At 39.8% G+C, this 26,104-nt stretch overlaps 1 long non-coding RNA gene and 14 other non-coding genes across 15 annotated transcripts; all 15 read left to right on the top strand.

Annotated features, from left to right (window-relative positions):
- Positions 1-3,579: 3,579 nt before the first annotated feature.
- Trnav-uac (transfer RNA valine (anticodon UAC)) lies at positions 3,580-3,652 on the top strand. Its single transcript has one exon. It is a non-coding gene; the product is annotated as a tRNA-Val (tRNA).
- Positions 3,653-4,991: 1,339 nt separating this feature from the next.
- Trnal-caa (transfer RNA leucine (anticodon CAA)) lies at positions 4,992-5,110 on the top strand. The gene is made up of 2 exons: positions 4,992-5,029; positions 5,065-5,110. It is a non-coding gene; the product is annotated as a tRNA-Leu (tRNA).
- Positions 5,111-5,532: 422 nt separating this feature from the next.
- Trnav-cac (transfer RNA valine (anticodon CAC)) lies at positions 5,533-5,605 on the top strand. The gene has a single exon. It is a non-coding gene; the product is annotated as a tRNA-Val (tRNA).
- A 1,956-nt stretch (positions 5,606-7,561) lies between these two features.
- On the top strand, positions 7,562-7,634 carry Trnav-uac (transfer RNA valine (anticodon UAC)). The gene has a single exon. It is a non-coding gene; the product is annotated as a tRNA-Val (tRNA).
- Positions 7,635-9,553: 1,919 nt separating this feature from the next.
- On the top strand, positions 9,554-9,672 carry Trnal-caa (transfer RNA leucine (anticodon CAA)). Its single transcript has 2 exons — positions 9,554-9,591; positions 9,627-9,672. It is a non-coding gene; the product is annotated as a tRNA-Leu (tRNA).
- A 2,192-nt stretch (positions 9,673-11,864) lies between these two features.
- Trnav-aac (transfer RNA valine (anticodon AAC)) lies at positions 11,865-11,937 on the top strand. The gene has a single exon. It is a non-coding gene; the product is annotated as a tRNA-Val (tRNA).
- A 2,346-nt stretch (positions 11,938-14,283) lies between these two features.
- Positions 14,284-14,402, top strand: Trnal-caa (transfer RNA leucine (anticodon CAA)). The gene is made up of 2 exons: positions 14,284-14,321; positions 14,357-14,402. It is a non-coding gene; the product is annotated as a tRNA-Leu (tRNA).
- Positions 14,403-14,734: 332 nt separating this feature from the next.
- Positions 14,735-14,807, top strand: Trnav-uac (transfer RNA valine (anticodon UAC)). Its single transcript has one exon. It is a non-coding gene; the product is annotated as a tRNA-Val (tRNA).
- Positions 14,808-15,605: 798 nt separating this feature from the next.
- Positions 15,606-15,678, top strand: Trnav-aac (transfer RNA valine (anticodon AAC)). The gene has a single exon. It is a non-coding gene; the product is annotated as a tRNA-Val (tRNA).
- Positions 15,679-20,238: 4,560 nt separating this feature from the next.
- LOC145783688 (uncharacterized) lies at positions 20,239-21,764 on the top strand. Its single transcript, XR_014290934.1, has 3 exons — positions 20,239-20,291; positions 20,517-20,635; positions 21,648-21,764. It is a non-coding gene; the product is annotated as an uncharacterized LOC145783688 (long non-coding RNA).
- Positions 21,765-22,669: 905 nt separating this feature from the next.
- Positions 22,670-22,788, top strand: Trnal-caa (transfer RNA leucine (anticodon CAA)). The gene is made up of 2 exons: positions 22,670-22,707; positions 22,743-22,788. It is a non-coding gene; the product is annotated as a tRNA-Leu (tRNA).
- Positions 22,789-24,005: 1,217 nt separating this feature from the next.
- On the top strand, positions 24,006-24,078 carry Trnav-aac (transfer RNA valine (anticodon AAC)). The gene has a single exon. It is a non-coding gene; the product is annotated as a tRNA-Val (tRNA).
- A 588-nt stretch (positions 24,079-24,666) lies between these two features.
- Positions 24,667-24,785, top strand: Trnal-caa (transfer RNA leucine (anticodon CAA)). The gene is made up of 2 exons: positions 24,667-24,704; positions 24,740-24,785. It is a non-coding gene; the product is annotated as a tRNA-Leu (tRNA).
- Positions 24,786-25,117: 332 nt separating this feature from the next.
- On the top strand, positions 25,118-25,190 carry Trnav-uac (transfer RNA valine (anticodon UAC)). Its single transcript has one exon. It is a non-coding gene; the product is annotated as a tRNA-Val (tRNA).
- A 797-nt stretch (positions 25,191-25,987) lies between these two features.
- Trnav-aac (transfer RNA valine (anticodon AAC)) lies at positions 25,988-26,060 on the top strand. Its single transcript has one exon. It is a non-coding gene; the product is annotated as a tRNA-Val (tRNA).
- Positions 26,061-26,104: the final 44 nt, after the last annotated feature.

The following is a 26,104-nucleotide window of genomic DNA, read 5'->3' as shown; positions in this document are numbered from 1 at the left end:
AATCACGGGTTCTTTCACGGCCCAGGTAACTTGTCCTTCCACGGGAAGGTCAGATAATATTTCTTTTGTAGTCACGACAGTCAAAGGACTGAACTTGCTAGGTCGTGATGCAATTTCGTCTTTAGGAATTTCTATCGATAAATTCCTTCTGTCTAACTATTCTACTTTACAGAGTATCCAGTCATACGACAAGCCTGATAAGAGTCTGGAGAAAGCATGCTCCCTCTTATGTGACGAGTTCAAAGATGTTTTTAAGCCTGAACTCGGGTGCTTACGAGATTATGAACTAGACATAGATTTTAAATCTGATGCTAAACCTGTTTTTCTCAAACCTAGGCCTGTACCTTTCGCGCTAAAGGAGGACTTAGCACAAGCCTATGATTCGGGCATTGCACGTGGTGTATGGACACCAGTTCAGTTTTGCGATTGGGGCACACCGGTTGTTCCAGTCCGTAAGCCTTCAAACTCTTCAGAAGCGAAGGCCAAGTTACGCATATGTGGCGATTATTCAGTCACGGTGAACCCTTCCCTAGAGACCCATCGTCACCCGTTACCCTTACCAGAAGACTTAATGCAAAAGTTGGGTGGTGGGTATGGTTTCAGCAAGATAGACTTGGCTGATGCCTACAATCAGATTCGACTTGGTCCTGACAGTCGAAAACGACTCGCATTAAGCACTCACCGTGGCGTACTTTTACAAAATGTTTTACCTTTTGGCATATCTTCTGCTCCAGGTTATTTTCAGAAGATCATGGACGACCTTACAGCCGACCTTCCAGGGGTCGCAGTCTACCTAGACGACATTCTTGTCAGTGGCACTACTGCTGAGGAGCATCTCCAGAATCTTAGACGGCTCCTCGATCGACTTCACTCAAAAGGCCTGAGGTGTAGGAAAGACAAGTGTAAGTTTGCACAACCTCAGGTAGAGTATCTCGGACACATTTTGTCCAGGCAGGGCATCTCCAAAGGTCCCAAGGTAAACGCCGTACTGGAGATGTCTGCCCCCACTGACGTATCTTCTCTTCGTTCGTTTTTAGGTTCCTTACAATTTTATTCGAAGTTTCTACCGTTGAACGCTTCTACTGTAGCAGAACCACTATACCATCTCACGAAAAAGGACATTCCTTGGAGATGGGGAAAACAAGAGGAAAACTCTTTTGCTCAGCTGAAGCATCATCTATCTACTGATGAGGTTCTTACACATTTCAATGCGTCACTTCCGGTAGGTATCGCATGTGATGCTTCTAGTGTGGGCATCGGTGCTACTTTGTTTCACCGTTACCCAGATGGCACAGAACGGCCTATAGCAAACGTTTCAAAGATATTAACAGCTTCGCAGAGAAACTATAGTCAAATTCAAAAAGAGGCTTTGTCGATAATTTTTGCGCTAAAGAAATTCTATCAATATCTTTTTGGTAGATCATTCATTTTGGTCACAGATCATAAACCATTGCTTAGTCTTTTTGGCCCGACTAAATCGACACCTTCTTTGGCAGCAAATCGTTTGGCTCGTTGGGCACTCTTTTTGTCGCAATTTACATACACTATTGAGTACAGGAAGACGAAGGATCATCAAAACGCTGATGCTTTGAGTCGCTTACCAGCAGGAGGGGATAAAGTCTTCGATGAAGAGGAAAGTGCGGATGACATTGATATCGTCTGCGCTATCGATGCTTTGGATTTACAGGTCCAGACCCCAAATGCTGCCTCACTGCGTAAAGAATCTTCTAAAGATCCTATCATTTCCACGGTAATGCGTTTCATTCATGAAGGATGGCCGGCCAAGTCTTCTCCACAAGACCCGGTCGAACCGTTTCGTAAGTACGCAGACTCTCTTTCTACTTGTTACGGATGTCTACTTTACGGTTCCAGAGTGGTCATCCCGTCCAAACTTCGTCCTTCCGTCCTTCAATTGCTTCATGAAGGACATTTCGGCATTGAGAGAATGAAGCAGTTGGCAAGAACGTCCGTCTACTGGCCAAACATTGACCGAGACATAGCGGAACTTTGTCACAAGTGCAGTACCTGTGGCGAATATCAACCGCAATCTAAAACCCAGGTCCAATCATGGACGGTTCCAGAAGCACCGTGGAGTCGCTTGCACATAGATCATGCGGTAGAATTCACGGGTTACCATTGGTTACTCAGCATTGATGCTTTTTCTAAATACCCATGTATTCATGCTACTACTTCTTTATCTTCAACAGCTACTATCAACCTGCTAGAAGAAGATTTTGCTCATTTCGGCTATCCCCATACTATAGTTACCGATAATGCTACTACTTTTAAATCCACAGAATTTCAAACTTTCTGTAAGGAGAGGGGTATGGTACACATCACGGGTGCACCTTACCATCCGGAAACCAATGGAGCGGCGGAGCGCCTCGTACGTACGTTCAAGCAAGCACTTCGCAAATCTTCCCTACCCCCGAAGCAGGCCGTCTTGGAATTCCTACAGCAATATCGACGCACGCCCACTCCGAGTGGCTACTCTCCAAGCCAATTACTCAACAATCGTCAGATTCGAACCAAGATCGACACGCTTCTCCCTACACCGTCTCAAGTGGTACCCCGACGAAACCCTCACAACACCGACGCCTCCGAAGGTACCAAACGACATTTCAAACCGGGAGATCCCTGTTACGCGCTATCATTCACTCCACGACGGAGCCAGGATCCTCGTTGGGTTCCAGCCGAGGTGATCAAGCGACAGGGTAGCCGAATCTTCCTGGTACGTCTGCTGCCACATGGTCCGACGTGGAGGCGCCATATGGACCAACTGCAACCTCGCTATGCATCATCGGAGGACCAGGAGCCGGGAGATACTCCTGCACCAACAATCGACTCTTCCGCTGTCTCCACCTCAGCCCGAACGAATTCGGACGACACACCGACTGTACCGGAATTCGGGCCACACAACCCACGAAGGTCGAGCCGTCGCCGCAGACCTCCGGCTCGTTTCGGACTTTGAGTTTTATTGTTAATTCGGTGTCTTGTTCATTTTTTATGTTTGTGTATAAAAATTATCGGGGAGGTGTTATAGTCGTCATCTACGTTGAATATATGTAACTCGTGACCAGCGTCACTACATAATCACAGTTCAGCGTTTTCTGGTACAGACGTTGGAATTGATTACTACCGCACTGCGCGTGTAATCAATTGAGCGTTCTGTACCACGTTCCTTAGTTGATTGTTTTGCGTTTCTTTCTTACTATATATTGCGTTGATTTTATGCACTGAATCAGTAAGTAACAAGAGGTAAATGGTTTTCTCACTTGGTTGGCTATCGCTACAATTATTATTGTTTATTTTATATTAAACGTCTGGAAATACAACAGTGTAAAAGTCATAAGATCATGTTTACAAACAAATTAATCGAGCAGCAGCATTCTTGACACTTTGAAGACGAGAAATGTGACGTGTAAATTTATCTCTTTATCTCAAACAGGTCAATGACGAAAAATATAACTGTGCTGTTTTGTAAATGTTTTGCTATGAAATGCAAGGCAAGAAAATACCGAAATACTTCTATTTCAAACTTACATTTCATTCAGAGTTTCATGTCGCTGAATAAGAGCCGTTTCCGTAGTGTAGTGGTTATCACGTTCGCTTTACACGCGAAAGGTCCCCGGTTCGAGCCCGGGCGGAAACAATGTCTTTTTATAAATATTTAAATGGCTCTGTTGGCGAAGGCACTCGTATCTACTAAACTCAACCAGCGACCACTTGGCTTTAATTTTTTTACTAATTTACCACCTTTGTTATAAGCCTCTAACAACTTTACTTTGAACAGTATTTTTTGCAAGGCTGTGGGGAGTCGGAAAGATTTTGGCGTATCCGGAGTCGTTGAAGTTGTTAAAAAACGCCAACTTCGACTCCGGCTTGATGCAAAATAATAAAGAATAAAAAATTTATTTGCAATTTTATTTTAAATATTGTTTCTTGTTCTCTATATTGGGCCGCAAACTTGCTTGCAATACGATTTTCTAAGGTCAAAATTCTATTGCTTACAACACCACAATTTTATATACGCTACGTTTTATAAAACCACTGATTAATCTTTTTAATTCAAAAATAAAAAAATCTGGAACCACTGAAGCTGGAATCATAAATCGAGCAGTCGGACAGTTGGTTGGTTTTAAATCTTATCGTCGGACTGACAAAGCCTTGATAGGTTATTCCTGGTAGTTTCGCATTCTTGCAGAGCAGAGTTTCTCAACTAACCTTAACAATAAAGGTCCAGTTTGACAAGTTACATATTTTTAGCGGTCCGGTGAATAAGTTACTTCACACACAACCACGAAAGTTAAATTATCTGTACCAAACAACTTTTTCTATGTAAAATGTAACTCGAATTGTATTCTAAGACAGTGTTGGGGGGTCTGGGACTCGAAGCCCCCCCCCCCCCCAGCAACTAGGATAATCACAGTAAATGTTGCTTCCTCCGTGTAGAAATTTGTTTAAAGAAGCCCTGAAACATGGCAATGAAATTATTCTTCCAAAAGCTCATGGTCCACCATCAACACCCAGAAGGTCCGGATTCGGACCGTGGTCTGCCAGTTGAATAGCCCGGTTGTAGAGGCTTTCGACGCAGGGCCGGTTACCGAGACTGACAGAATGAAATTTCCGATTGTTGAAGTGCTGTTGCCGGGGAAGTATTCCATTTACTAGGTGCCGCCGAATGAAGAGCAGTTCTTAGAATGTGTTGCTACAGCGCAAACCCCGAGAGTCGAACCATCGCAGCTTGATCTTGAAGATTTTTCGTTCACGAAGCCACGCGCTAGCCATAACTTAGTAGCTAATGGAGTTTTCGCCGACTTCACAGCCCTAATTTCTTCAAGAATTGCTATAAGTTAGGGTTGGTTATTTTTCTATTTCTACGTAGGTACAACATAAATAAATGTACTTTTAGGAACATTGGTTCAAACTGTCAAGTATCAATGAACAAGAATTGTGAAGTCACTGATTGAGATGTAAGTTGCTGCTGCGCAGTCAGGGTGGCCGAGTGGTCTAAGGCGCCAGACTCAAGAACTTTGTTCTTCACTGTTGATCGGTGGTTGGGTGTTCTGGTCTCCGAAAGGAGGCGTGGGTTCGAATCCCACTTCTGACAAATTATTTAGCGTTGTCTTTAATTTTTAACAAAATAATCTCACTGTTGATAATGACACAACCACACAAAGTTGATACCTCCTGGGTTTAGTCCGGGGCGTGTCGTCTGTTAAGTGATGGTGAGATCATTATAAAAGCAATAGTGACGAAACAAAAGAGTCTCATCTTTTGATCACGACAAAATTTACTCTTTTGATTACAGTTCCTCCATCAAAAATTGACATCAACAACTGAATAGAATCTTTACTTGCGGATCGGGAAAACTTCTTTTTGCAAGCTTAAGCTTGGCAGTTTTGCATAGCCTAGCTACTTGTAGAAAAAATATAGGCGCACTGTGTTGTTTTCTGCTGAACTAGAAGTAGCAAAATATATCTAAGTTAACATCACAAGTCATTGAATGTTTCAAAGTGCTGAATAAGCATCGTTTCCGTAGTGTAGTGGTTATCACGTTCGCCTCACACGCGAAAGGTCCCCGGTTCGAGCCCGGGCGGAAACATTTTTTTTTATAAATCTTTAAATGGCTCCGGTGGCGAAGTCACTTGTATCTACTAAACTCAATCAGCGACCACTTGGCTTTAATTTTTATACTAATTTGTAAAAATTTTGTTATAAACCTCTAACAACTTTTGAAAATTGATTGTTTGCAAAGCTGTGGGGAGTCGGAGTCGTTAAAAATCGCCGACTTCAACTCCGGTTTGATGCAAAATGATAAAAAATAGTTTTGCAATTTTTTTTAACATTAATTTTTTAATTATTGAAAATGCATGGAGAATCAGCAAAGTCCTATTCATAGGTTATTTATGGATTTCGCTCTACAACTGTAGAGCACCATCAGTGCCTTAATTAAATCGAATCTTAATAAATGCTCTTTTTTGAACATTGTTTCATGTTCTCCATATTGCGCTGCAAATTTAAACATTGATTGAGTTTCAAACTTGCTTGGAATATGATTAATTAGGATCAAAATTCGATTGCTTACAACATCACAACTTTAAATACTCTCCGTTTCATAAAACCACTGATTACTGGAATCATAAATCGAACAGTCGAGAATTTTTGCACAGTTTGCTAAAAATAATCAAGCCAGGATGGCCGAGTGGTCTAAGGCGCCAGACTCAAGAACATTGTTCTTCACCGTTGATTGGTGGTTGGGTGTTCTGGTCTCCGAATGGAGGCGTGTGTTCGAATCCCACTTCTGAATCGAATCCCACAAAGCCAAAAAAAGGGGAGCAGCTGACTCGAAGACTATATGTCACTTCGCTGCTTCCTGTCGTCTGTTGTATCGCATCTGTGATCGCAGTGTACTGTATGTTATCGCAATGGGCGCAAATCAAAGCATGATTATTATTATTATGACAAACATGTCGGCAGCCGTGGCCGAGTGGTTAGCGCGTTGGGCTCGCAGTCGAGAGCCTGCATGTTCCAGCCACCCGCTCTTGCTGTTGTTTCTCTGGGCAAGAAACTTAACGATAATTGCCTCTACCTAGTGATCGATTTCGAGTAATGGGTAGTACCAAATTTAAGTCATTAGTAGAGTAGACAACCGGAAACAGACATTGCCGTCGGCTGCAGCGTGGGTCAGGTGTATGTCGGAAGGCGTACACCGATGCATAGCGCTCAAGTCCGCTTTCCCGCAATGCAGGATAAAGATAAACAAACAAACAAACAAATCATTTAGTCTCAAAACTTTTTAACAAAATAATCTCACCGTTGATGTGATACAATCACACAAAGTTGATTCCTCGAGGGTTCAGACCGGGGCGTGTCGTGTGTTATGTGAATGTGAGACCATTATGAAAACAATAGTGACGAATCAGTCTCATGTTTTGATCACGACAGGATTTACTCTTTTGATTACAGTTCCTCCATCAAAAATTGCCATAAACAACAAATAGACACATTTTGAAACGCATGCATTAGGCTACAACACATGGAGCCATTAAGGTGATTTCTGTGTAAGAGTCATAAGATCATGTTTACAAACAAATTAATCGAGCGACAGCATTCTTGACACTCTGAAGACGAAAAATGTGATTTGTAAAATTATATTCTCATCTCAAACAGGACAATGACGAAAAATAATCTGTGCTGTTTTGTACTATGAAATGCAAGACAAGAAATAACGAAAGATTAGTCCTTTTTTTTATCATTTAGAAACGCATACATTGGGCTTCAACACAGGGAGCCATTAAAGTGATTTCTGTGTAAGAGCCATAAGATCATGTTTACAAACAAATTTACCAAGCAGTAGCATTCTGAACACTCTGAAGGCGTAAACACTTAATTTGCCAAATCACCTCTTCACTTATGACACGCCAATACCAATATAATGAATAATGATGTGTTTTTGTATTATGAAATGCCAGACAAGAAATAACGAAAGCAAGCCAACATCAGACTTCTATTTCAACGTCACATAGGTTTTAGAGTTTCATAGGTTCGTGAAAGTGTCGTTTCCGTAGTGTAGTGGTTATCACGTTCGCTTTACACGCGAAAGGTCCCCGGTTCGAGCCCGGGCGGAAACAAGTTTTTTTTTCATTCATGCTTTCATGGCTCTGATGGCGAAAGTACTTGCACCAAAAATACTCAACCGACATTTGGCTTATTCGCAAGCTTCAAGTCACTTTGTCAACTTCACTTTTTGTAACGTGATTTCTTGAAGCATTGCAATATTTTTTTTATATGTACCTACGCCGCATAGCTGCAACATAAATACAAACTACCTATTGTTATGTTGTTTCCTGTGATGCTGCAAATCCAAGCAGCTTTTATTTAGCCAAACCACGATGGACGTTGTTGCATCGATGGCGGCGTGGACTTCACTGAACATTGGTTTGAACTGTCAACAGACAATAATTATGAAGTCACTTCTTCTCTCGTATTGTCGCTATATGTCAGGGCATCTGTTGGTTAGCCACTGCCTGGTGTCGTGATCGATGGAAATTAGGCCTTCCATACCATGGGGTGGTCTATATAGCCGGCAATCCTTGATAATGTGGGCTGCCGTCTGCATTTTGCCACACTCACAAGCAGCACTCTCTGCCAAGCCCCAGCGCAACATATCTGCACCATAGCGTCCAACACCAGTGAGCAAACGGTTACGCCTTGATGAGGCAAGTCTAGAGAGGCCATGTCCCAGCTGGTTTTCGGACGGGGATCTGAATACTTGGCGAAGTGGGGACGTGCTGCTTAACCATTGTTCACACCACGCCGCGTGGCACCACTGTTTGCTAGGGCTTCCACCAGAGGCTGCCAGAAGGTCTTGTGCAGCGCGTACAAATGGCTTTCTTGATTTTAGCCGCTGCTTTGGTGGATATCTCAGCGTGGTTGTGTGTAGCGGATGGCCAGGGTTTAGGGCTTTACGGCTCAGGGAAAGAACAGCACGTTGACGCCGTAGTGCAGCTGGCTCAATGTTTGCAAGGACAGGCAAACAGTCAGTTGGAGTTGGGCGGAGGCAACCTGTGACAGTTCGCAGGCAGTTGTTGATTGGTACATCGACAAGGTCAGTATGGGCACTTCTGCACCAAGTAGCAGCACAGTATTCAGCAGAGGCGTAGACTAAGGCTAAACCACTTGTTCTCAGCACTGAGGGGCTAGCACACCACCTTGTACCAGCAAGACGTTTCATGAGAGCAGTACGAGCTGTCACTTTTCCGCGTAAGTGTTCTTGGTGTTTGCGGTATGTAAGGGACCGATCAAGTCGAACTCCAAGGTATGTGGGTGTGGCTTCGAAAGGAAGTGTTCGGCCGTTATTTTGGATGTTAATTTTCCTGTTTGAGTCTCTAGTACATAGGTGGAAGACAGAAGTCACGGTCTTCGCTTCACTCAACTTGAGGCGCCATTGGTGCAGATAGGAAGATAGAATGTCCATATCCTTAGTCAAGGTGTTCTGCACTGTTTCCCATTTGCGATGAGAATAAAGAATAGCCAGGTCATCTGCGTATGCGTATTTATTAGAGGAAGTATTTGGAAGGTCATAAATGTAGATGTTGAACAACATTGGGGAGAGAACAGATCCCTGCGGAACTCCGTTTTTTAAACGTCTCTGTCGGCTTTTCTTTCCGTCGCTGGTTTTAAGGATGAAGCTGCGGTTGGAGATGAGTTCTACAATAAACTTAACCATGTGTCTATCTGAAATTATCTGCAGCAGTTTGTAAGTGAGACCCCTATGCCAAACAGTATCATATGCCGCAGTAAGGTCGAGGAAGACCGCTCCCGACTTCAAGTTGGCCTCAAACCCATCTTCGATGTTTTGTGTCAGCAAGGTTACTTGGTCGACTGTTGATCTTCCTCTCCTAAACCCCGCCTGTTCTTGTGGGAGTTTGGGGTCAATAACGGGTTCCATTCGTCGGTGTAAGACGCGCTCCAACAGTTTGAATGGCACGCACAATAGGGATGAAGTCACTGATTGATTGAGATGTAAGTTGCTACTGCGCAGACGCAAGTCAGGATGGCCGAGTGGTCTAAGGCGTCAGACTCAAGAACATTGTTCTTCATCGTTGATCGGTGATTGGGTGTTCTGGTCTCCGAATGGAGGCGTGGGTTCGAATCCCACTTCTGACAAGTTATTTAGTTTTGTCTCAAAATTCAAAATTCGTCTATGTTATAAAATCATGTTTACAAACAAATTTACCGAGCAGTAGCATTCTGAATACTGTGAAGGTGTAAAAACTTAATTTTCAAACTTACTTCCTCATCTCTGACACGTCAATACCGAAAAATAGAATGATCTGTTTTTTGTATTATGAACTGCCAGACAAGAAAAGACGAAAGCAAGCCAACATTAGAATTCTGTTACAACGTCACATTAGTTTTTAGAATTTCATAGGTTAAAGAAAGTGTCGTTTCCGTAGTGTAGTGGTTATCACGTTCGCTTTACAAGCGAAAAACAAAAATACACGCGAAAGGTCCCCGGTTTGAGCCCTTGTGGAAACAAGTTTTTTTATTCGTGTTATAAAATGGCTTTGATGGCGAAAGTACTTGCACCAAATAACTGACATTCGGCAATAACATAGCTGATGTTTGCTTATTTGCAAGCTTCAAGTCACTTTGCTAAGTCCAATTTTTGAAAAGTGATTTCTTGAAGCATTGCAACATATTTATTGTTTCTTTTTTCTAACATTTCAACAATCGGAAAACTTCACTCTGCCAATCTCGGTAACCGGCCCTGCGTCAAGAGCCTCTACAAGTATGCGAAACTACCAGGAATAACCTTTCAAGGCTTTGTCCAGTCCGAGAATAAAGATTCAAAACCAACCAAACCAAACCAACCAACCAAGTCACTGATTGATTGAGATGTAAGTTGCTACTGCGCAGAAGCAAGTCAGGATGATGATAATAATAATCATGCTTTTATTTGCGCCATTGCGATAACATACAGTACACTGCGATCACAGATGCGATACAACAGACGACATGAAGCAGCGAAGTGACATATAGTCTATGGCCGAGTGGAAGAACATTGTTCTTCACCGTTGATCGATGGTTGGGTGTTCTGGTCTACGAATGGAGGCGTGGGCTCGAATCCCACTTCTGACAAATTATTTAGCTTCGTCTCAAACTTTTTAACAAAATAATCTCACCGTTGAAATGACACAACCACGCAAAGTTGATTCCTCTAGGGTTCAGATTGTGTTAAGTGAATGTGAGACCATTATGAATACAATAGTGACGAAACAGTCTCTTCGTTTGATCACGACAAATTTACACTTTTAATTACAGTTCTTTCATCTAAAATTGACTTAAACGACTGAATTGAATCTTTACTCTCGGACCGGGAAAACTTCCTTTTGCAAGCTTAATCTTGGCAGTTTTGCATAACCTAGTTACTTGTCAGTTCGAGGATAAAGATTCAAAACCAACAAAACCAACCAAGTCATTGATTCATTGAAATGTAAGTTGCTACTGCGCAGACGCAAGTCAGGCCGAGTGGTCTAAGCTCTAAGGTGCCAGACTCAAGGACATTGTTCTTCACTGTTGATCGGTGGTTGGGTGTTCTGGTCTCCGAATGGAGGCGTGGGTTCGAATCCCACTTCTGACAAATTATTAAGTTTTGTCTCAAAATCTTCAACGAAATAATCTCACCGTTGATGTGACGCAACCACACAAAGTTGATTTCTCCAGGGTTCAGTCCGGGACGTGTCGCGTGTTAAGTGTTTGTTTTTTTGTTTGTTTTATTATCTTTATCCTGCATTGCGGGAAAGCGGACTTGAGCGCTATGCATCGGTGTACGCCTTCCGACGTACACCTGACCCATGCTGCAGCCGACTGCAATGTCTGTTTCCGGTTGTCTACTCTTCTTATGACTTAAATTTGGTACTACCCATTACTCTAAATCGATCACTGGGTAGAGGCAATTATCGTAAAGTTTCTTGCCCAAAGAAACAACAGGTGGCTGGAACATGCAGGCTCTCGACTGCGAGCCCAACGCGCTAACCACTCGGCCACTGCTGCCGACCAAAGTGAATGTGAGGCCATTATGAAATCAATACTGACGAATCAGTCTCTTCTTTTGGACACGGCAGAATTTACTCTTTTGATTACAGTTCCTCCATCAAAAATTGCCATAAACGACTGAATTGAATCTTTGCTCTCTGACCCGGAAAACTTCTTTTTGCAAGCTTAATCTTGGCAGTTTTGCATGACCTAGTTACTTGCAGAAAAATTATAGGCGCACTGTGTTGTTTTTTGCTAAACTAGAAATAGCAAAATATTTCTAATTTAATGTCACAACGCATAAGCTCTGAATATGCATCGTTTCCGTAGTGTAGTGGTTATCACGTTCGCCTAACACGCGAAAGGTCCCCGGTTCGAGCCCGGGCGGAAACATTTATTTTTATAAATGCTTAAGTAGCTCTAGCGGCGAAGGTACTTGTATCTACTAAACTCAACCAGCGACCACATGGCTTTAATTTTCTTACTAATTTGCAACCTTTGTTATAAGCCTCTACGAAATTTTGAAAATTGATTTTTTGCAAAGCTGTGAGGAGTCGAATTCGTTAAAAATCCCCGACTTTAACTCCGGTTTGATGCAAAATGATATAAAGTGTTTTTTCAATTTTTTTTATAACACAATTTTTTTAATTATTGAAAACGCATGGAGAATCAGCAATGTCCTATTTATAGGTTATTTATGGATTTCGCTCTACAACTGTAGAGCACCATCAGTGCCTTAATCAAATAGAATCTCAATAAATGCTTTTTTTTTTAAACATTGTTTCATGTTCTCCATATTGCGCTGCAAATTTAAACATTGCTTGAGTTTCAAACTTGCTTGCAATATGATTAATTAAGATCAAAATTCGATTGCTTACAACACCACAACTTTGAATAGGGTAGTTCGGGGCAAAACAAGTCGTCGGGTAAAACGGGTCAGTTTGATTTTAATCAAGCATAACTTTTTTTTTGGAAATAATACACTCAAAAAAATGCTTTAGCGCACTTAGTGGTTCTTTTGTGATGCGACAACAGCAACTGCTATGCAGTTTTTGCTTGCTATCTTTGTCTAGGCTGCGTAACGTAAGTTGGTGTAAAATTTTACCTTCATATTTTGGACTAACTTTTTTTTTGTGGTTTAGACTAAACAGAGCATTACACTATGAAAATTGTTAATTAAACCAAGACTTTTTAGTTTAAACGAAATTACAATTATTGTAATTTGTCTCAAAGCTACTCATCTTGTAGTTCTTCCTTGGAAATTAGTTTTATTGGGTATATATTTTTGTTCAGTCATGGCTATTTTGGTTGGGGCAACACAAGTCAGTCATGAAGTGCTGTGCCAAAATTTTGTTGAAAATGCTAAATTCTTTAACCAAACTGTCATGTAGGCTTAGGCTACCTGGTTCATAGGGTATTATTTGCCTATTACATCAAAAATCAGCTTATCCTAGTGTGAGCGAAGCATTTAGTTTGGGGGGGGGGTCTGCCAAGGGGGCAAGATTTTTTTTTATTTTTGGCCATGTTTGAGGCCCTATCACTGCTAAACCAAATTAGGTAACAACCCAAATTTTTTACAAGTGATAGTACTTCTGCCAAATATTGAAAAAACAACATCGTTCACATTGTCACTCTAAAAGGTCAAAGGTCATAGACATCCAAAGATGGCCGTTTCCAGCTCTCGGCTAAGATTTTCCAAAATTTTAAAACCTCGCCAAGACTCCACTTTTGATTGGTTTTGGCTGAAAGTTGGTAGAAATGTTGTTTATAAAATTCTCTGTGCACTGAGAAAATATCAGTACAAAATATTAAAGGATTTGGGAGTTATTTAATGTGAAACGTGGGTCGAAATGAAAAAAAAAGCAAAAAGGTGGGGTCCTTTTAATATCTTGGTTACGCGTGACCCCAGTGCAAATTTGCACTGAACTGTTGTTGTCCACTTATTCACTATGATATGATAAGTTTACCACGCAAAATTCATTTATGGTTCTCAATGTTTTCTTATAGAAAGTGTGTGACAAAGTTTGGACAAAAACGCAAAAAATCACAAATGAAAGATTTAAAAAAAATGTAACAATGTTGAACTATAGCCTATTAGAAAACGTTTGAAGTGTATTTTTGATTGTATTTCTATCAATTGTTCACAAAAGCAATTGTTCTAACATTTGGCAACTGTAACGTACCATGTGGACCTCATTGTTAGTGAACAAAATGGCAAATTTTGTCATAATCTTCCTTGCTCAGTTTGTTTTGTCGTCCAGAAGAACCATGGATATTCGGCACAGTAATTGAACAAATAATGTCATAAAATGGAATCCAGCATGTTTTCTGATGTCTGTTCTGAACGAATGTGCTGCAGTGTTGTACTTTGTATGTGAAACTGCACTTTGTATGTGTAAATATACTCTTTCTCTTATCAAAAAAACACTGACCTGTTTTACCCTTACTTAGGGGCAAAACCAGTCATTTGACTAGGTCGTAAAAATGACGTTGTATTAACATAACTTAAAAATAAATTTCACTTTTGTTTTGCTATCTTGTTTAAGGAAGCCTTAGTATAACTGTTTAACACTAAAAATTGAGACATTTTTAACTTTATGTGAAGATATACACAATAATACCAAAATGTGACTAGTCTTGCCCCGCACTACCCTACTCTCCGTTTAATAAAACCACTGATTACTGGAATCATAAATCGAACAGTCGAGAATTTTTGCACAGTTTGCTAAAAATAATCAAATCAGGATGGCCGAGTGGTCTAAGGCGCCAGACTCAAGAACATTGTTCTTCACCGTTGATCGGTGGTTGGGTGTTCTGGTCTCCGAATGGAGGCGTGGGTTCGAATCCCACTTCTGACAAATTATTTAGTTTCGTCTCAAAATAATCTCACCGTTGATGTGACACAACCACACAAAGTTGATTCCTCCAGGGTTCAGTCTGGGGCGTGTCGTGTGTTAAGTGAACGTGAGACCATTATGAAAACAATAGTGACGAAACAGTCTCATCTTTTGATCACGACTGAATTTACGAAAAATGTGATTTGTAAATTTATCTCTTCATCTCAAACACGTCAATGACGAAAAATATAACTGTGTTGTTTCGTGCTATGAAATGGAAGACAAGAAGTAACGAAAGATTTTTATTGCAATGTCAAATCTCATTCAGATACTCATATCGCTGAATAAGAACCGTTTCCGTAGTGTAGTGGTTATCACGTTCGCCTTACACGCGAAAGGTCCCCGGTTCGAGCCCGGGCAGAAACCTTTTTCTTTTTAAAAATGTTTAAATGGTTCTTGTAGCCAAGGCACTTTAATTAGAAGGCATATTACATTGTATGTACTGAACTCAAACAGCGACAACTTGGCTTTAAATTTTTTATTCATTTGCAAGCTTTGTTGTATTCCCCTAACAACTTTATTTTGAAAAGTGATTTTTTACACAGGTCTGGATTTTTTACAAAGGGAGTCGTTAAAAATCGCCGACTTCGATTCCGGTTTGATTCAAAATGATGAATAAGAAAATTTTTATTTGCAATCTTTTTTTTAAAACATTGTTTTTTGTTCTCCATATTGCGCTGCAAAATTTAAACATTCATTGATTTTTAAACTTGCTTGCAATATGAACAATTAAAATTAAAATTGTATTGCTTACTTACAACACCACAACTTTGAATGCGCTACGTTTCATGAAACCACTGACTACGCTTTTTAAATAATTCAAAAATGAAGAAAATCTGGCACCACTGAAGCTGGAATCATAAATCGAGCAGTTGGACAGTTTTCGCCAGGGTTCAGTCCAGGGTTCAGACCGGGGCGTGTCGTGTGTTAAGTGAACGTGAGACCATTATGAAATCAATAGTGACGAAACAGTCTCATCTTTTGATCACGACAGAATTTACGAAAAATGTGATTTGTAAATTTATCTCTTCATCTCAAACACGTCAAAGACGAAAAATATAACTGTATTGTCTTGTGCTATGAAATGTAAGACAAGAAAATAACGAAAGATTTTCATTTCAACCTCACATTTCATTCAGAGTTTCATATCGCTGAATAAGTGTCGTTCCCGTAGTGTAGTGGTTATCACGTTCGCCAAACACGCGAAAGGTCTTCGGTTCGAGCCCGGGCGGAAACATTGTTTTTTTATAAATGATTAAATAACTCTGATAGCGAAGGCACTTTAATTAGTATCTACTTAGAGTTAGGCACATTGCATAGTATTTACTAAACTCAATCAGCGACAACTTGGCTATAATTATTTTACTAACTTACCACCTTTGTTATAAGCCTCTACCAACTTTATTTTGAAATGTGATTTTTGCAAAGCTGTAGTGTGGGAGTCGTTAAAAAAACGTCGACTCTGACTTGATGCAAAATCATAAATAATAAAAATTTTGTTTGCAATCATTTTTTAAACATTGTTTCTTGTTTTCCGTATTACGCTGCAAAATTTAAATATTAATTGAGTTTTAAACTTTCTAGCAATATGATTAACTATAAAAGTCAAAATTCCATTGCTAACAACACCTCAACTTTAAATACGTTACGTTTCATAAAACCACTGATTACTTTTTTTAAAATACTTAAAAAAAATATCTAGCACCACAGAAGCTAGTAGCCTATCATAAATCGAGCAGTCGGACAGCTTTCGCCCGACTTCACAGCCTAGTTTCTTGAAGCATCGCTAGAGTTAGCTATTTTTTCTGTTTCGATGTAGGTATAACATAAATAAATGTAATTTTATGAACATTGGTTCAAATTCGAACTGTCAACAAACAATAATTGTGAATTCGCTGATTGAGATATAACTTCCCAGCAAACATTGATTGCTGGGCCAGCGTCGGCTATATGCTGGGTATGTTGGCACAAGGCTGGCAATTTTGTCCAACATTTTGCCAACATTGCCAACATTACGCCAACAATTTCAATACTTCTTATTATGCGTTCAAAAAGGTCTTAAAGATTTTGTTTCAGGTTTATTTGTTTTAAACTGTAAAAATACTAACACAAACCTCTTTTCATGTGGTATTGCTTCAAAACACAGTTGTGTGATTGGCTGACATCGGTCAGAAGCATTGCCAGCGTTGTGCCAATTCATAACAATTTCGGGGTTTTCTTCAAAATTATGCAAATGTATACCATCATTTTGCTACAATTTTACATTTTAATAATAGGCTATCAATGCTGTTATTATTTTCTGATACCGTACAAGTATACTATGAATACTTAAGACCAGCGTTGGTCAGAAGGGTAGCCAACAGTTTGCCAACAAAGTAGTTTCATTTTAGTTTGTTTATGCCAAACTGAGCAGAGGTCTAGAAAAAGGCTGGAGCAACAAAACGCGAACGCGATAACGTGCTTGATACCCAAACAGTTTAAAGTTTCCATTAGCCCTACACGTTTCCACAAAATAAACAATTGCAACGTCGGCTATATGCTGAATGTGAGGGCACAAGATTGGCAATTATGTCCAACATGTTGCCAACAATACGCCATCAATTTCAATAACTTATTTCTTATCATGCGTTCAAAAAGGTCTCAAAGATTTTATTTCAGGTTTATTTGTTTTAATCTTTAAAATTACTAACACAAACCTCTTTTCATGTAGTATTGCTTCAAAACACAGTTGTGTGGTTGGCTAACATCGGTCAGAAGCATTGCCAGCGTTGTGCCAATTCATAACAATTTCGGTGTTTTCTTTAAAATTATGCAAATGTATACCATGATTTTGCTACAATTTTACATTTTAATAATAGGCTATCAATGCTGTTATTATTTTCTGATACCGTACAAGTATACTATGAATATTTAAGACCAGCGTTGGTCAGAAGTGTAGCCAACAGTTTGCCAAGTTTGTTTATGCCAAACGGAGCAGAGGTCTAGAAAAAGGTAGGAGCAACAGAAACGCGAACGTGATTCCGTGCTTGATACTGAAACAGTTTAAGTTTCCATTTGCCCTACACGTTTCCACAAAATAAACAATTGCAATGTCGGCTATATGCTGGATGTGAGGGCACAAGATTGGCAATTATGTCCAACATGTTGCCAACAATACGCCATCAATTTCAATAACTTATTTCTTATCATGCGTTCAAAAAGGTCTCAAAGATTTTATTTCAGGTTTATTTGTTTTAATCTTTAAAATTACTAACACAAACCTCTTTTCATGTGGTATTGCTTCAAAACACAGTTGTGTGGTTGGCTAACATCGGTCAGAAGCATTGCCAGCGTTGTGCCAATTCATAACAATTTCGGTGTTTTCTTTAAAATTATGCAAATGTATACCATGATTTTGCTACAATTTTACATTTTAATAATAGGCTATCAATGCTGTTATTATTTTTTGATACCGTACAAGTATACTATGAATATTTAAGACCAGCGTTGGTCAGAAGTGTAGCCAACAGTTTGCCAAGTTTGTTTATGCCAAACGGAGCAGAGGTCTAGAAAAAGGTAGGAGCAACAAAACGCGAACGCGATAACGTGCTTGATACCGAACCAGTTTAAAGTTTCCATTCGCCCTACGCGTTTCTACAAAATAAACAATTGCAACGTTGGCTACTTTATTTCAGCTTCGCTGGATTTATTCTTTAAAAATATTAATAGCCAACAATAAAATGACTCTTTAACTAAATGACTCATGTGGTTTAGTGGAAAAACACAGTTTCTTTCGCATACCGTATTCTTGTACCAACAACGCCATGATAAAAATCGTTTGTTCATATTCAATTGCTTTAGATAATTTAGTGCAATAAATGTCTTGTGATTCAGAGAACACTTCCAGAAAGTTTAGGCTTTGGCGCCTGCAATACCCAACTAGCATAATCCGTTCTTTTTACATTGATTCAACGTCTGCAGACGTTGGTAAGGTAACTAACAAGCGATAAACTTAAAAACGTGGTTGCTAATTCAAGTTGCCAGGTCTTCATTTTTTTCTTGTGTTCAACAAAAGCTTTTTTAATTTTCAAGTTTAACTATACTAAAATGTTTTGTAATATTTTTGAAAACATTTTTTCAGGACTAACCTCAAAATTTGCGTGCAGTTCAAGAAAATTTAAAACAACCTGTAAGCTTAATCGAATTCACTTGTTGATGTTTAGTAGCGCTCGACACAGCAGCATGATTGTGGTGATCATGTAATCATTGAGTTGCGGCTGCACTGCCGCCGCGCTGCTGACCTGTCTGCAGACGCTGAATCAATGTAAAAAAAATCGATTGATGCAGTATCACTTGTTGATTTTGTTCTGAGAGCAGTCTCGCTCACTGTCTGATTTTGACCACGTGGGTGAGATTCTCGTGTCGCCAACAAAGGGGCGTCTTTACTTTAAATGTAGCAAAGCTTGCACAATAGGCCAGCTTCAGGAGCAGTCATGTTGCGTCGAAATCTCTCCTCAATTTCTTGAAGCGAGATTTCACAAAACGATCGCTACTTTTACTTTCAACGATGCGGCGAATCGTTTTTTCTCCTCTCGCGGTGCATAGAACAATACTGCAGGCACAATAATTGTTGTGAAAACTCCATTATGACGTCACTACTTAAACTTTGACTGGGCAATATGACGCGTTGAAGTGAAAGAGGCAACAAAGCTTTAGAATGCGGCGATGCGTTATATCAACGTGAGGAGATGCAATTTAGCAGAAGAACTTGGTTTTTTTATGAAGGAAGACAAAGGCCATGACGTAATCCTTTGCTAAAGGGATTATGACGTCACTCGATTCACTTCGACTGTTCAATCATGGCGGTTGTGCTCAATACACAATTACGTGGAGAGCCGAAAGCACAATGCTTATGTGAACAGCGCTAAGAGGAATTTTCGCTTCTTGCATCGAAAATATAAAAAATCGAATTCAATTGAGATAGGCCTATTACGGCCGAAAGAAGTTTTAGAAATGATCAAAATGAAACTATAGGAATGACTTACGACAATGTTTATGAAAACCTGGTAAGTGAATGTCTTTTATTCATTGAACCTGAAATAATTGTGTAAAGTCGTTTTTGTCACTAGGCTACGTTTACACAATTTAAAGAAAGTTATAAAACTCAATTTAGAGAAAGTTATAAAACTCAATGACCAATGGAAAACTTTCATATGAAATATTCTCGTGACAAATTTAGTGCCAGTGCTTCTAGATGAGTGCTAAGAAGATATCAGCAAAGTAGCAGAGCTTGTGATGTCCCACAACATGTGTAGGGTTCTGCTCAATCTTTGATTTTGCTACTCCGGCAGTGTTTGCCTGACTGCTTGAATGTGTTTGTATTTTTATGTCGTGTGGATAGGTCTGTGATGGTTGTAGAGTATTTGCAAATGTAGCTTTCATTGCCGTCAACTGAATAATAATAATAATAACATGTTTTATTTTGCGCCCATTTCGACAACATAGCCTACAGTAGCCTACACTGCGACCTACATACGCAACAAAACAGACGACTGGAATCCCGAAATAAACTTTAAACGTTGGCTGTCATTTGTAACAGTCGAAAATGTCTGTAACAAGTGCTGAAGCTTTTTAATATGATGGATGAAACCCCTGTCATTACATTCGATTTACATTTTGCAGATAGCAAATTTAAGTCAAGCTGTTGGCAAAAATGCAAGCGATTGTATCAGTGGACTTATTACCAACTATTATTATCGAACACAACACAGTTCAAAGCATGTCGAGAAAAAAGAAAGGAAAAAAAAAACGTCGTAAAGTCTAAGCACTCGTTTGATTGTTTAAAAAAGAATCTGAAAAAGATTGTTCTTGGTGAGTACGGATAAATGTTTTTACTACGACTAAATGATTATGTCATAACTATGCCATTTTGTTCTTTTGATTAATGTATGATGTAATTGTGAAGAGTATTGAGTAATGTATGAAAATGTTTTAGTGGTGTATTCGCATTGATGTGAACAACGAACATGGTGGTTAGTAGGCTATGTCGGCATTTATATACTGATTTAACACTTCTTTTTTTACTTTCATGATTAGACATGGTGATGGCGCACGACAAAGCTGCTGCCGTGCAGCAAATTGATGAAGAGTTTCAGAGTGATTTCGAAATTGGAAGGACAGGCAAGGTGGCTGAAAACGGCAAAAACTAACTTTTGGTGAGCTTGTTATATGTTTGAAAGACAACAGCGCATGTGTTGCTTTAGTTGTTGAATAACTACTGTACACGCAATTAGAATGTATTGGAACTTGATTATTGCTCTGCGTGGCGCAGAATCGAATGATAAGTTTTTTGTCACGCACGTTGGAGAGAGGGATATTACATTGATATTGCAGATTGTCAATTAACTTCGTAGTATCCTGAACGACAACTGATCAAAATCCTACACAGTGGCGTAGCCAGAAAAATGTTTTGGGGGGGCCAAATATTTGATGAATTGAAGAGAACAACAAAGTGTTTGATTTAAAGCCATCGCCACTTGATGTGCAGTGGCGTATCCTGGTGGGTTGAAGCAATAAAACTGGTAGCGGGGTTAGAGCGTGCCGAAGGCACGCGTATTCTAGGGGGTCCGGGGGCATGCTCCCCCGAAAAATTTTTGAAAAATTACACTCAAATAATGGATTATAGCGCTTTCTGAAAACACTTTTAGGGTAATATTTGTATGAAATTTATTAGCAGATAAACAGCTATTAACTTATTAAAGATAGCTCTTACACACGAACTGGCAAAAACTGCGGCTAAATTAGAGAACACCAAAAACACAGCTAAACAAAAACTCAATAACTACACAAAAGCCCAACAGAGTAAGCCATTCTGAAATTGCTTCCACAAATTAGTTCAAAGAAATGTAAATCGCGTAAATTTTATGCGATTTACGATTTGGAAAATTTATTGATGTCTTTCTGTGTGTCTTTCTGTAATTTCTGTTTCTTGTGTTTTTCTGTCTTTCTGTAAAACAAGTCCTTGGGGGTGTTAATGGCCAGATGTCTTGGAAAACGATATAAATTTCTACAAACTTTATTGCATTTTCAACAAAGGGCTCAACTTCGGAATCCAAAGTTTGAAAATTTGGGGGGGCATGGCCCCTTTTGCCCCCCTGGCTACGCCTATGATTCCTACACTGTTGCCAAACAGCCCTCTTGAATTAAATATTTTTGTTTCATTCGCAGGAATTCACAATGATAAAGATACACAAGAAAAAGCTGCTGATGTGCAATGAATCTCCATCTATCAATACGATTTGATGTGGCTTGTTTCTAATAAATGTGAAAATATACGAAGCTCGGCTGTTACTTTGCTTTGTCACAAAGGGAGAAGTGTTGCTTATAAATCCGTGTTGCTGCTGTTCTTTCGCCCAAGGATTAGCTAGGTTCAACAATAAACTTTTGGTGATGAGCGAGGTTTAAGTACAGAGACGTTTGGCAAATGTAGATGCCAATGCTGTTCAGATGTTTTATGCACCAGCTTGCTTCGCATGGCCAACCTTGGTCAAAGCGCGGGCATCACAATAGTCAATAGATCAGATGAAGCAGCATCATGGTGCATAAAAGTCAACCAGAATTTAGGCGCCAGATGAAGCAAAATGGTGCACAAGCCATCTTGCCAACGTTGGCCAGATACAGATGCCAACGTTGGCAAGATGAAGCAAAATGGTGCATAAAACATTTTGCCAACGTTGGCAAGATACAGAAGCCAACGTTGGCTAGATGCAGAAGTCGTCGTTGGCTAGATGCAGACGCCAACGGTAGCAAGATGCATACGCCAACGCTGGCCAGATGCATCCAAATGGTTTTTATAAATAATTTTCATAAAACATTTTGCCAACGTTGGTAAGATGCAGAAGCCAATGTTGGCTAGATGCAGAAGCCAGCGTTGGCAAGATGCAGACGCCAACGCTGGCAAGATGCATCCAAATGGTGCATAAAACATTTTGCCACCGTTGGCAAGATGCAGAAGCCAATGTTGGCAAGATGCAGAAGCCAGCGTTGGCAAGATGCATAATCCAATGTTGGCAAGATGCAGAAGCCAACGGTGGCAAGATGCAGACGCCAACGCTGGCCAGATGCATCCAAATGGTGCATAAAACATCTTGCCAATGTTGGCGTCTGCATTTTGCCAATGTTGCGGCCAACTTCTTGCCAATGTTGCCCCAACAATCAATGTTTACTGGGTTACTTCAGCACAATCGCAAGTCAGGATGGCCGAGTGGTCTAAGGCGCCCGACTCAAGAACATTGTTCTTCGCCGTTGATCGGTGGTTGGGTGTTCTGGTCTCCGAATGGAGGCGTGGGTTCGAATCCCACTTCTGACAAATTATTTAGTTTCGTCTCAAAATTTTTAACAAAATAATCTCACCGTTGAAATGACACAACCACGCAAAGTTGATTCCTCCAGGGTTCAGATTGTGTTAAGTGAATGTGAGACCATTATGAATACAATAGTGACGAAACAGTCTCTTCGTTTGATCACGACAAATTTACACTTTTAATTACAGTTCTTTCATCTAAAATTGACTTAAACGACTGAATTGAATCTTTACTCTCGGACCGGGAAAACTTCCTTTTGCAAGCTTAATCTTGGCAGTTTTGCATAACCTAGTTACTTGTCAGTTCGAGGATAAAGATTCAAAACCAACAAAACCAACCAAGTCATTGATTCATTGAAATGTAAGTTGCTACTGCGCAGACGCAAGTCAGGCCGAGTGGTCTAAGCTCTAAGGTGCCAGACTCAAGGACATTGTTCTTCACTGTTGATCGGTGGTTGGGTGTTCTGGTCTCCGAATGGAGGCGTGAGCTCGAATCCCACTTCTGACTAATTATTAAGTTTTGTCTCAAAATCTTCAACGAAATAATCTCACCGTTGATGTGACACAACCACACAAAGTTGATTTCTCCAGGGTTCAGTCCGGGACGTGTCGCGTGTTAAGTGTTTGTTTTTTTGTTTGTTTTATTATCTTTATCCTGCATTGCGGGAAAACGGACTTGAGCGCTATGCATCGGTGTACGCCTTCCGATGTACACCTGACCCACGCTGCAGCCGACTGCAATGTATGTTTCCGGTTGTCTACTCTTCTTATGACTTAAATTTGGTACTACCCATTACTCTAAATCGATCACTGGGTAGAGGCAATTATCGTAAAGTTTCTTGCCCAAAGAAACAACAGGTGGCTGGAACATGCAGGCTCTCGACTGCGAGCCCAACGCGCTAACCACTCGGCCACTGCTGCCGACCAAAGTGAATGTGAGGCCATTATGAAATCAATACTGACGAATCAGTCTCTTCTTTTGGACACGGCAGAATTTACTCTTTTGATTACAGTTCCTCCATCAAAAATTGCCATAAACGACTGAATTGAATCTTTGTTCTCGGACCGGGAAAACTTCTTTTTGCAAGCTTAATCTTGGCAGTTTTGCATGACCTAGTTACTTGCAGAAAAATTATAGGCGCACTGTGTTGTTTTTTGCTAAACTAGAAATAGCAAAATATTTCTAATTTAATGTCACAACGCATAAGCTCTGAATATGCATCGTTTCCGTAGTGTAGTGGTTATCACGTTCGCCTAACACGCGAAAGGTCCCCGGTTCGAGCCCGGGCGGAAACATTTATTTTTATAAATGCTTAAGTAGCTCTAGCGGCGAAGGTACTTGTATCTACTAAGCTCAACCAGCGACCACATGGCTTTAATTTTCTTACTAATTTGCAACCTTTGTTATAAGCCTCTACGAAATTTTGAAAATTGATTTTTTGCAAAGCTGTGAGGAGTCGATTTCGTTAAAAGTCGCCGACTTCAACTCCGGTTTGATGCAAAATGATATAAAGTGTTTTTGCAATTTTTTTTATAACACAATTTTTTTAATTATTGAAAATGCATGGAGAATCAGCAAAGTCCTATTTATAGGTTATTTATGGATTTCGCTCTACAACTGTAGAGCACCATCAGTGCCTTAATCAAATAGAATCTCAATAAATGCTTTTTTTTTTAAACATTGTTTCATGTTCTCCATATTGCGCTGCAAATTTAAACATTGATTGAGTTTGAAATTTGCTTGGAATATGATTAATTAAGATCAAAATTCGATTGCTTACAACATCACAACTTTGAATACTCTCCGTTTCATAAAACCACTGATTACTGGAATCATAAATCGAACAGTCGAGAATTTTTGCACAGTTTGCTAAAAATAATCAAGTCAGGATGGCCGAGTGGTCTAAGGCGCCAGACTCAAGAACATTGTTCTTCACCGTTGATCGGTGGTTGGGTGTTCTGGTCTACTAATGGAGGCGTGGGTTCGAATCCCACTTCTAACAAATTATTTAGTTTCGTCTCAAACTAATCTCACCGTTGATGTGACACAACCACACAAAGTTGATTCCTCCAGGGTTCAGTCTGGGGCGTGTCGTCTGTTAAGTGAACGTGAGACCATTATGAAAACAATAGTGACGAAACAGTCTCATCTTTTGATCACGACTGAATTTACGAAAAATGTGATTTGTAAATTTATCTCTTCATCTCAAACACGTCAATGACGAAAAATATAAATGTGTTGTCTTGTGCTATAAAATCCAAAACAAGAAGTAACGAAAGATTTTTATTTCAACGTCAAATCTCATTCAGATACTCATATCGCTGAATAAGAACCGTTTCCGTAGTGTAGTGGTTATCACGTTCGCCTTACACGCGAAAGGTCCCCGGTTCGAGCCCGGGCGGAAACATTTTCTTTTTAAAAATGTTTAAATGGTTCTTGTAGCCAAGGCACTTTAATTAGCAGGCACATTATATTGTATGTACTAAACTCAAACAGCGACAACTTGGCTTTAACTTTTTTATTCATTTGCAAGCTTTGTTGTATTCCCCTAACAACTTTATTTTGAAAAGTGATTTTTTACACAGGTCTGGATTTTTTACAAAGGGAGTCGTTAAAAATCGCCGACTTCGACTCCGGTCTGATTCAAAATGATGAATAATAAAATTTTTATTTGCAATCTTTTTTTTAAAACATTGTTTTTTGTTCTCCATATTGCGCTGCAAAATTTAAACATTCATTGATTTTTAAACTTGCTTGCAATATGAACAATTAAAATTAAAATTGTATTGCTTACTTACAACACCACAACTTTGAATGCGCTACGTTTCATGAAACCACTGATTACGCTTTTTAAATAATTCAAAAATGAAGAAAATCTGGCACCACTGAAGCTGGATTCATAAATCGAGCAGTCGGACAGTTTTCGCCTGGGTTCAGTCCAGGGTTCAGACCAGGGCGTGTCGTGTGTTAAGTGAACGTGAGACCATTATGAAATCAATAGTGACGAAACAGTCTCATCTTTTGATCACGACTGAATTTACGAAAAATGTGATTTGTAAATTTATCTCTTCATCTCAAACACGTCAATGACGAAAAATATAACTGTATTGTCTTGTGCTATGAAATGCAAGACAAGAAAATAACGAAAGATTTTTATTTCAACCTCACATTTTATTCAGAGTTTCATATCGCTGAATAAGTGTCGTTCCCGTAGTGTAGTGGTTATCACGTTCGCCTAACACGCGAAAGGTCCCCGGTTCGAGCCCGGGCGGAAACATTGTTTTTTTTATAAATGATTAAATAACTCTGATAGCGAAGGCA

Source organism: Aplidium turbinatum, chromosome 14, assembly GCF_918807975.1.
Source record: "Aplidium turbinatum chromosome 14, kaAplTurb1.1, whole genome shotgun sequence".
In the NCBI taxonomy this organism is placed as follows: Eukaryota; Metazoa; Chordata; class Ascidiacea; order Aplousobranchia; family Polyclinidae; genus Aplidium; species Aplidium turbinatum.
This window is presented reverse-complemented; position numbering and strand designations above follow the sequence as displayed.